The following is a 10769-nucleotide window of genomic DNA, read 5'->3' as shown; positions in this document are numbered from 1 at the left end:
GCACTACAGCCATGGCATGTCCTGTCTTTGACTACAACTAGTGTATAAATGGCAACAGTTCAATGAAGTATTTGGATAAAACAAGTAAAGCTTCAATGGCTTTTTTTTTAGCAAAATAAAAAAATCACTAAACTTACATAAATAAAAGAATACGTAAATGCTCAGATTAAATAAACATACAAAACAGATAGTGAAGAGGCTGAGTTGTATTTTGCCATCACTTCACCAGGAATAACAACTCATGTATTAAAAATACATGGAATACATGAATGTGTTATTAACTTCCTTGTAATTATTTCTTTTTTTTAAAATCCTCTTCTTGAACCTCAAGATTTGAATATCTAGAGTTCCATAAATTGCAATTTTTGCACCAGGTTTTTTTTTTTCACACTCTAGTTAAACTTCCCTTCTGAACATACACATACTTTTTAACTATCAGGCCTCGGGGAAGTTACTGAGTTCTAGTACTGCTTCAAATGTCATGTACAGTGTGTTGAGTGTTACAAGTTTTACAGTGGATATATTTTCAGTTAGTTACCTAGAGAATGGAGATAAAATCATCAAAAGAGAAAATAGAAACTGGGCTTGAGTCCAATAAACGAAACAGATTTTTATCAAAAGCATCCCTACAGAAAGCTCATTTTCATTCCCGAACAAGATAAAAGGCCGATGCACACAAAAAAAAGAGCACAGCAGTGTACCTTAGTACTCCAAACAGCACACATCTATGGCAGGACCCAGCCCGAACAAAGGCTAAAGACGTGGCAGACACTGAGACAGTGAGGAGGTGCCAGGTCGGTGTGTGAGCAGTATAACCACTCGTGCTGCCACATTTGAGAATGCTGTAATTACCCACATGCCCATCATTAGGCCTACAATGTGCAGCGCCTCTTGGGTTTCTTGGAAACACTTGAGAGAGATCTGAGACTTGAGAATGAGAGAGGCATAGTTAAGAATGGTTTGGCAGATTATGTGGTTGTTTGGGGTCAATGTTAGCTTATACCACTCAACTCTCCCCGATTCATGGTTTGCTGACCACCCACGAGGCTTGGAGTAGAGTTTCATCACCAGCCCACTAACTAGTACTGTGGTAAATGTCTGCTGCTTACAGCCAGAGCTTTTTTAGTTGGCCTGAGGAACACGTCTAGAACACCTTTATCATTCTCTAATTTAATCTTTAAAACTTTCAATCTATTGTTTGTGGTCATGTATGGAGAAATTTGTTTTCCTGCAAGTGTTACCACACAGCGTAGAGTCTCTCAGATATTTGCTACTAATAACCGCAGTTGCAGTATTAGTTTACTTTTCTTCAGAGAGCAGAGACCCATCGTTTGACTGTATTCAGGATAGAGAAAAGACGTGCTCATGCCTCTATTCTTCTGGCTCTATTTCCTGACTTGAGTTCAGTTCAGTTCAGTTGACACACCACTTATAATCGCTACAGACACATATCTGCACACCTGCAGATTTGCATAGCAGATATCAGTCAATCAAACATTTCAGGCAACTTATTGTCATAAACAGTGTGTAACTACACTAAGTGCTTTTGTTTATGTTTTTGCAAATAAAGCCGTAGTAAGCCAGCTTCAAGTAACGAGCATAAAAACAGGTGAAACAGCTAATTACCAATCTTTAAGAGGATACAGAGTTTTAATTTCGAACATATTATTGATTTTTTTTTTTAAATATGCAAAAGCATGCTGGTTTAAGTTCTGAATAAAGGCTATTGCACTGCATGTTAGCTAGCTTTATAGCCTGCAGATGCTATGAAGATGTGTCCATCTGCTTATTTTGGTATTTGCACTGATGCTGTGAAGGCCACAGCTATGATCAGGAGGACAAAAATGAATTTAGAGTCTGATGTAATGTAATTTGCAGGCCAGGTTTAAATGTATTAAAATACTGCAGTATGGGAGTTATGTCAGTGTATTCATTTAACTATTGAAAACCAAATTAGCTTAGGTTCCAAAACTTTTCCTTTATGAAGAGCAAAAAATTACTTTCACTGGAGATATTTTGACTTGTCAAACACAGGTTTGACTAATGATATGTAATTTCACACTGCATTTATTGCTGGAATTGATTCCAAAAAGAGCAGTCAAAGCTGTCATCATGATATTTAGAGCAATATTTACCAAACCTTGTGTTCATGCAAAATTTTGTTTTGACATTTGACACCAGCAAAAATACCCTAAATGCAATTTGTAAACCTGAAATTTGATTACTTGTCCTAAAGGGATTCAAATTACACAGACACACACACACACACACACACACACACACACACACACACACACACACTGTCACGGCTGGGGGAGGGAGCCGTGTGGTGTGGAGGAAAAGGAGGACCCAAAATGCAGCAAACTGATGATACGAATGACGTTTTATTTACAGGGTGGTAGTGGCAAAAACAGGCAATGAAGCACGAGTAATTACAAACGGAAACCTAAACTGGGAGAAACTAAGTGACAAACCTGGGACCATACAAAGGGGTGCGGGGCAGAGAGACGCAGAGACAGGAACACCATAGAACGCAGATGAATGTAGATTAACGCAGTGATACATGGATGAACGCAGACGAGCCGACAACAAACACAGACCGACACCCACTAAATATACACACACAAGGTAATCAGGTAATCGCACACAGGAGGGAAGAACAGCTGATCTGAATACACATGATGACTGGAGGACACAAGCTGAACACAATGACAACAGACACAGACTTTCAGAACAAAACAGGAAATCTAGAACCCGAACCGGACACAAGGGGGGAGGACACAGAATAACTAGAACAGAGGGAAATAATCACAAAACAAAACGCTGGGTCAACGACCCAGGACCATGACACACACACACACACACACACACACACACACACACACACACACACACACACACACACACACACACAACCATCTATGCTGTTCTAGAGATACTACAGTCCATAGTTTTCACATGAAGTCAGAGTTCGTGGGACACGCCCAGCTGGAGGGCAAAAACAGTAGCAGGGTCCTTTGCCCTCCAGCCATACTTTGCATGTCTTTGAGTTTAAATTTAGCAATAATGCCAGATAGTTGCTGACCTCTCAGATGCACTAACCAACTTATGTTCATTTATTGCTGCCAGATGGGCGTAGAGTATCGCACCAACATCTGTTCTGGGAGAGAAGCTGGCACTTTTAGGAATTTAAATAAAGCTGCTGGGGTAGAATTTTGATCCCAAAGCCACAAAATTCCCAGTTTCTCTTCATATCTTCATTTTTCCTCCATGGACAAATGATCCAAATACTCTTGGCTGCAGACGGGCGAAAGAAACAACACTTTTGTTCTGCAGTACCGCCCACTATCTACTATTTGCTGATTTGAAGGAGTAAGTGTTTTGCCTGCAAGGGCAGCAAGTTGGTCACGTAACTGAAAACTATAAATTAATGCTATTCTCGGTCAAATTTAACCCAAATCTGTTCAGATCCATTTCTCACACTGTGTAACCCCTTGCACTGAGACAGGCAAGAGATCTGTAATAGGATGACATGGTAGTGGGGTAGTTAGCATGCACAGAGCAAGAAGATTCCTGGAGTGGGTTTCTCTAGGTACTCTGGAGTGCACCAGTTAAGAAACAAACAGGAAGTGGCTGAAGAAGAATCAATATGAGGTTTATTTAAGGGTGAACTACCTTGGATTGGTTAGATGGATGGAGGAAGTCTTTTGACAGAAGCTGCTGGACACTATGTGTGAGGTCCTGAGGACTGAGACTGAGGTGGAGTGTAAGATTTATTCAGAGGACAGCCAGATTATTGAAAACTATCCCACCATATAAGCCTGAACTCTGTCTATAACAGTGGACCTGGACGACGTGCAGAACAGAAAACATGATTTACTGTCAGAACTAAAGATGAACGTGAGCTAATGAAGATACTGTTACAGAGTCACTGGCATCAATCGCTCTGGGGTTTTTTATGGTCTGCATGATTTGGAGATACTTATTAAAGTCAAATGTTATATTTCAAGAATCAAACACAAATCAACTGTAAAGGTTTGCACATTTACAGGAAAAGTGACAGATTCCCGGGTTGATACCCGGTTGGAAGTTGACACAAATCCTTTGGGGATTGCAGGAAGGGCGTCTGGTGTAAAAGTCAGCCAAATCAAAAGATGCGGAGCTACCAGCTGTGTCGAGCCCTTGTAAATAAGGGAGCAGCTGAATGGTTCGTGTGTATGTGCGCACTCAGCATGAGGAGTCACTGAGTCAAAGATTTGGCGCTGCACTCTCAGCTTTTCTGTGCTTTATTTGTGTGTTAAATTTAACATTAAATTGCAAGCTTCAAATCTTTATGTGATTCGTTTAAATATTCTCCCCCAAAATCTGGTGCCATGAAGGGGAAACAAACAAACACACATGCAGTCAAACCTGTTCCCACCACTTTCTGTAGAAAAACTGATGCTGCGCCCCTTCTTGAAATCCCAAACATAGGTCTTTAAAGCCAGGATGGGGTCAGTAAATCTGGCGCATGGACGCTTATTTTTGCAGCTGACCTCATTAGACATACAACTGCAGGAGTTTTCTTTTCAGATCATCAAAGGATAGCAACAATGCAAAAACCAAAGTGAGATGATGGATTTGCAGTATTCATTTTTAATCAGAAATCGATCCATTATGAACACAAGTGCAGGCATACAGCTCTGCAACAGCGCAAATCTCTTGAATGTGTTTCTTTCCTTCTTCTCTCTGATCTGTAATATATAATCTGTTTGCAATAATCTAATGGGACTCACGATCAGGTGACACGATTACTGTGTAACTTCAGAACTGTGATTTGTCAGGATCTGATGATAAACAGCTTTTCGTTCTTCTGTAAATCCTGCACTCCATCTGAGCAGCCAAATATATAACTTTTACATACGTTAGCCAAAACTGAAAAAAGGGAGAGAGATAGCATGGAAGTTAAATAGAAAAAGAGAGGGAGAGGGGCAACTGTCCCACAGGAAAGAATGAAAACGTGACAGAAGACACATCCAGGGAGGAGACAGTTATAGTATCATAACATGTGAGCACTGATGGTCAGAAAGATGTTCTCCAATCCTGTCTACACTCAGAAACAACAACATAAACCTCCATGTGCATGTGTGCATCGCCCACAAGCTACACATATCTAAACAAATAGCAATTATATTTTCAACATGCAACAAAACTGCTGAATAGAAGGGCTGACTGTGTTAATATGTACAGTCTGTGTCGAGGAAAGCCTTCCATTCTCCCCCCTTATCATATAATTCTCTGTGAACACATTTGGCTTTGTGAATGTCTCAATAACAAGCAGGCTGAAATGAAAGTCTGGATTTTTGGTGATTTTGTGTTTGGGGTGCACTGATTGCAGGTAAATGAATGCAGGCTGGAAGGAATCTCAGTCCTAAAATAAATTGATTTAATTAGTGACTGATGGGACTTGAGGAAAGTAAACGTTTGCAGTTGTCCTTCTAACATGCCCTTAGCATCATTACCATTGCTTTGATCTCCGTGTGGTTTTCTGTTTGCGGTGCAGGGATGGGCTGGGATGATTCAGCCTAGTGTAGAGCCATGCACTCTAAAACTGAAAGACAATAACAGGGCGCTGCACAACATGAAGGTACATTTTCCACTACATGATTTTGAGTGAGTGTTTCAAACTCAGCCTGTAATATATCAAATACATATTATCAGCTTGTTTCATAGCAGCAGATATACTGCAGCAAACCACATTAGTGAGAAAGGCAAAGAGAGCATTTTGTAGAGCTGCCATACAGCACTACATACTGTCTGCTGTCCATGCATCTCTGGTAAAATGTTAGTTGATACTTAGTCCAAATGAGATTGTTGTTTTTACTACTTTATTTTCCTTCTATACTGTTTTGTTTCAGAAATACTTTGTAATGGGACCTTAAAAAAAGAGGTCCAAGAAAGGGATTTCCAGTAAATATGGCAGAAACATTGATGGTGTGGGTGACCGTGGTTCAGGGGGTTGGGAAGCTCATCTTGTAACCGGAAGTTTCGATCCCCAGCTCTGTTTGTCTTGGTCATTGTGTCCTTGGGCAAGACTCTTCACCTACTGCCTACCGGATGATGGCCAGAGGGGCCGATGGCACAATATGGCAGCCTCGCATCAGTCTGCCCCAGGGCAGCTGTGGCTACAACTGTACCTTGCCTCCACCAGTGTGTGAATGTGAGAGTGAGTAAATAATGGAATTGTAAAGCACTTTAAGGGTCTCGAAAAGTGCTATATAAATGCAAACCATTATTATTATGTTATCTCCTCAGTCAAAATCGGTCATGGTAGAGAGGCAAAACATGCATCGGGCACAGTATCCATGTAGAAGGTCCAGTCCAGAAATCACTCTGTCATTGTGATATTTATGGACATCTACATGTAAATCCCCTGTCCCCACTGCAGGAGTGTGATCCTTTACTGTGTTGACTAGTTAGCTCAGTAAGGTGGTCATCATCCAATCCATCTATATCAAATCTACTGCCTTGAAGTAAAAAAACAAAACAAAAAGCAAAATAAAAAACCCAAACCCCAAAACACTTGGTAAGTTTAAAGCAGAATAATGTGTTAGCAGTAGTACAGCAATCAGTCACTACTGACTACAGTCACATGGATGGTCCTGGTGGATCAGTATTATGAAAATTATTTATATATGTAAAGTTTTATAATTCTATGAGGATAAATGAACAGTCTAAATAAAGTATTAGTTCAGTCTGAACCACTATAATAAAAATTTGTCTTTATTTTACATCTGCAGTCATTTGTATTTGGAGGCTTTGTTCTGCCCTTCCACACATGTATATGGTCAAAGTTAAGTTACTGTGTCAAAGTTAAGTTACTGTGTCGTGTTGTGTTGTATGTAGTGCCGACGTGGGACAGTTTTCCATTTTCATTGTACCATTGTACTATGAATGACTGTGCAATGACATTAAAGAGTTATCCATCTATTATCTATCTATTGGATGGATTCTTATATAGTGCTTTTCTACTCTACTGGAGCACTTAAAGCACAGGCCTCTTTAACCCATTCACTCCCAGTCATACACATTCAGTGCTTTCTGTCTAACATTCTTCATGCTCTGATGAACACACTGGAGAGGAACTTGGGGCTCAGTTCAAGGATACGTTGGCGAGCAGATTGAAGCAGCCAATTAGTGGATGACATGCTGTACCTCCTGATCCACCCCACCCATGAAATATGAGGTGGAAAGAGCAGCTGCAAGATCCCAGTACAGAACATAGCAGGGATCAATGGCAAAAAATATAATTAGTCCAATTTGGTTATCTTCATTGTTAAAGAAGGAGTTCAAGTGGAGGTGGGTTCCAAAGCAGCTTGCAGATGTGCAGCTAATGTGGGTAGGCTAAAACTCCTTAAACTGGATTCCCTGCATGACATGGTTCCTATTTGGATGTATGGAAGGATGTAGGATCTGAGAATCAGCTGATACTGGCTGGCAGCAGGAACTGCTGATCTGCCTGTATTGCATCAGTGCTTGACTTCATGGTGTGTGTGGACTAATGCTACTGTATGCTATAGCAGTTTACATATGTATAGTTGTAACATTTTTTCTTCTTTTTGCTTTGGTTAAAGTTCCATTTTGGGGGTGATGGGGGATGTTGAAGTGAATACTTTTGAGCTGTTAATAATGCAGCATCAGAATTTTTAATTATGAAGCTGCTTCTTGCAAAATTCCAAACTGCTGATGATAAAAGTAAGTTTTAAAATAGTGTAATGCAGGTTCAGTCTGCACCAATGAAATTTAGTTAAAGTACATCTTTTTTTTTTTTTTTTTTAAAGTCAGTGGAGTTGGTGTGAAGTCCCTCCCAACCCCCAAATTTAGAACCCCCGCCCTGGTTGTTGTGACACTGGGTGTCTTGTTTCTCACTCTGTTTTGTCTGATGAGAGTGTTTTGTAACCCTATAGGAGAATATTAGACTGCTCAAACACTTTAATTGAACCATTATGCACCATGGAAATCATGATTCATTGTGGATGTGTGCCCACTCATTTCCTTATAGATATTATGGGTGTAATAATAATAATAATAATAATAAACTTTATTTATAAAGCACACTTAAAAACCAAGGGTATGCCAAGGTGCTTAACAAGTAAAATAGAGTATAGGAGGAGGATAATAGAAATAGGACCAAAGCAAGTACTAAATATGCAAACAGATAACTGTCACTAATACATAGGAAAGCAACAGGTACAGAGCAAACAAGAATTTAAATGAGCATAGAAGTGCATGATATAAAATCATAAAAGAAATATTAACTAGAGGGAAAGGCAAGATTGAATAAGTGGGTTTTTAATCGTGATTTGAACAGTGCAATGGAGTCAGATGCGCGGAGGTCGAGAGGAAGGGTATTCCACAGTACCGGGGCAGCCAGAGCAAACGCACGGTCACCCCGGGACTTCAGTCGAGATCTGGGTTGGGTCAGAAGTAGTTGAGTGGCAGATCTGAGTGTTCTAGCAGGAGTATGTGGTTTGAGAAGTTCACTAAGATAACTTGGCGCTAATTTATTAATAGTTTTGAAAGTAAGGAGTAATATTTTAAATTGAATACGGTACTTTATGGGCAGCCAATGCAGGCTAGCTAGGACAGGGGTAATATGGCAAAATTTCCTGGTACCAGTCAAAAGGCGGGCTGCTGCATTTTGGACTGTTTGCAGTTTAAGAAGAAGAGAAGAGGGAAGACCATAATGGTACATGCTGTACACAGACGCAGAGGAAAGTAAGCAAACAACTCCCCTGGATACTTTTGGTAAGAATTATTAGATGCCTTTTCTCAAAGTTTTCTGAAAAACATGTTTAAAATTGCAGAAATTCAGCAAAAAAAAAGAAAAAGAACCATCATTAAAGATCTTAATAGAGTGTGGTACTGGCAAAAGATGCCAAAACACTTTCTGAAACTCAGCTGGAGAGGTGCAAAGCATCCATCACAAACCAAGACATCATGTGACGTTTCTTGAGGAAGATGGAAAATAACGGCTTTTACACCGCACACCAGACTCTCTCTGAAGCGCCAAGCCGCGTCAGTCTTTTTTGGTCATCAAACAATTTGATGAAGCTGCCCGCTGGGCACGTTAGTGGGCAAGAGTCAGCTCACATCAAGCCATAGCACCTACTGAGTATGCATGCGAGAATGTCTGTTGGTCAGTAGTTTGTTATGGATAGTTTCTTTGGTGAGTTAAACCTGACAGTCTGACTGCATATGTAATGTGATTGTGTTACGGAAGAAGATGTCAGTGGAAGAAAGGGGCCTTCAGAAATTTCAGTGGGGTAATTACGTAAGTAAAGATAATTCTCTTCTGTTCCTTTTTATTTCCCAGTGTCAGCTGACAAGTTTGATTCAATGGCACTTTGTGAGATCCAAGGCAAAACATTTCTTTTCCTTGACTGTGGTGAAGAGGCACTTTATTGGCTTTTTTTCTGTAGTTATTTACATTTGAATAAAGCTCTTTCTTTTTTTTGAATTCCCTTTGCGGTTTTAAATGCAAGCAATTTTCAATTAGGCGCACAGGGAGCGGTGTGTAGGGATGGTACCTTGCTCAGGGGTACCTCAGGGTAGCCATTCAAGTGGATTTGAACCCCCGACCTTCCGATCAAGGAACCACCACTCTACCTACTGACCCATCTACCTACTGAGGATAACCTGGATGGAGATCTTCTCATCCCCAGATGGCTGTCCCTCCATGGGCCTGGTTATGCAGAAGGTTTCTTCTTGTCGAAAAAGGGAGTTTTTAAGTCCAACTGTATTGTACCTAATCAATAAAAACATTTTTCTTTCTGAGTTCTGCTTAGCTAAATAGCCTGTGAATGTGAGCCCAGCATGCAGCAGAGGCAGGTACAATAAGCCAGTTTTGAGATGTAAGGAAATAAGTTTAGAAGGTCTGTGAAGGTTCTCAGTCATCCAGGTCATCGTAGTCAAAGGAGCTTGCAAAGAAAAGCGTCTGGACTTCTTTAAGTTGCTTGAAGACGTTTCACCTCTCATCTGAGAAGCTTCTTCAGTTCTAAGGTCAAATGGTGGAGAGTCCCAGATATAAACCTAGTGGGAGTAACCCCCCACAGAGGGACAAAAGGACCCCCTGATGATCCTCTAATCGCCTGAGCCAAGGTGGGAAACTGGGCGTGGGTCCCAATCAGCCAGAGTTTCGGGTGTGTTCATTGTGAAACCTGGCCCCACCTTATCATGCGAATTCCTGAGGTCAGATGGCCCAGGATGTGAGTGGGCGTTAAGGCGTCTGGGAAGGAATCTCAAAACTGGTTTATAGATGGCAGAGAGTTGGTGTCGTAAACCCCCGCCTCTGTTCAAAGATGGTCGCTCACAGTGGACATAGATGGCTTCTTTCACTCCTCTTTCAAACCATCTGTCCTCTCTGTCCAAAATGTGAACATTGGCATCCTCGAAAGAGTGTCCTTTATCCTTAAGATGCAGATGGACTGCTGAGTCTTGTCCTGTGGAGGTGGCTCTTCTGTGTTGTGCCATGCGCTTGTGAAGTGGCTGTTTGGTCTCTCCAATGTAGAGGTCTGAGCATTCCTCGCTGCACTGTACAGCATACACCACATTGTTAAGTTTGTGTTTAGAAGGCCTGTCTGAAACACATGAAAATACCTTTCCTGTAACACGTCACAACACGTCACATGCTTTAAACATCCACTCTTTTTCACAATCTGAACATTTTGTATTCTTAGACGCCTGTTTTCTGTGAGGTTTTTTGACAAAAATTATTTCAAGTCAGACTT

General features: G+C 40.8%; 1 protein-coding gene across 1 annotated transcript in view; it reads right to left on the bottom strand.

The window, feature by feature from the left end:
* Positions 1-10769, bottom strand: part of LOC309697331 (uncharacterized protein) — a 521790-nt gene that overhangs the window by 498898 nt on the left and 12123 nt on the right. The gene's annotated exons all lie outside the window — the stretch shown is intronic.

This window comes from Aulonocara stuartgranti (genome assembly GCF_965226115.1).
Source record: "Aulonocara stuartgranti genome assembly, chromosome: 20".
In the NCBI taxonomy this organism is placed as follows: Eukaryota; Metazoa; Chordata; class Actinopteri; order Cichliformes; family Cichlidae; genus Aulonocara; species Aulonocara stuartgranti.
Note: the sequence above shows the minus strand (reverse complement) of the source record. Positions and strands in the feature narration are given on the sequence as shown.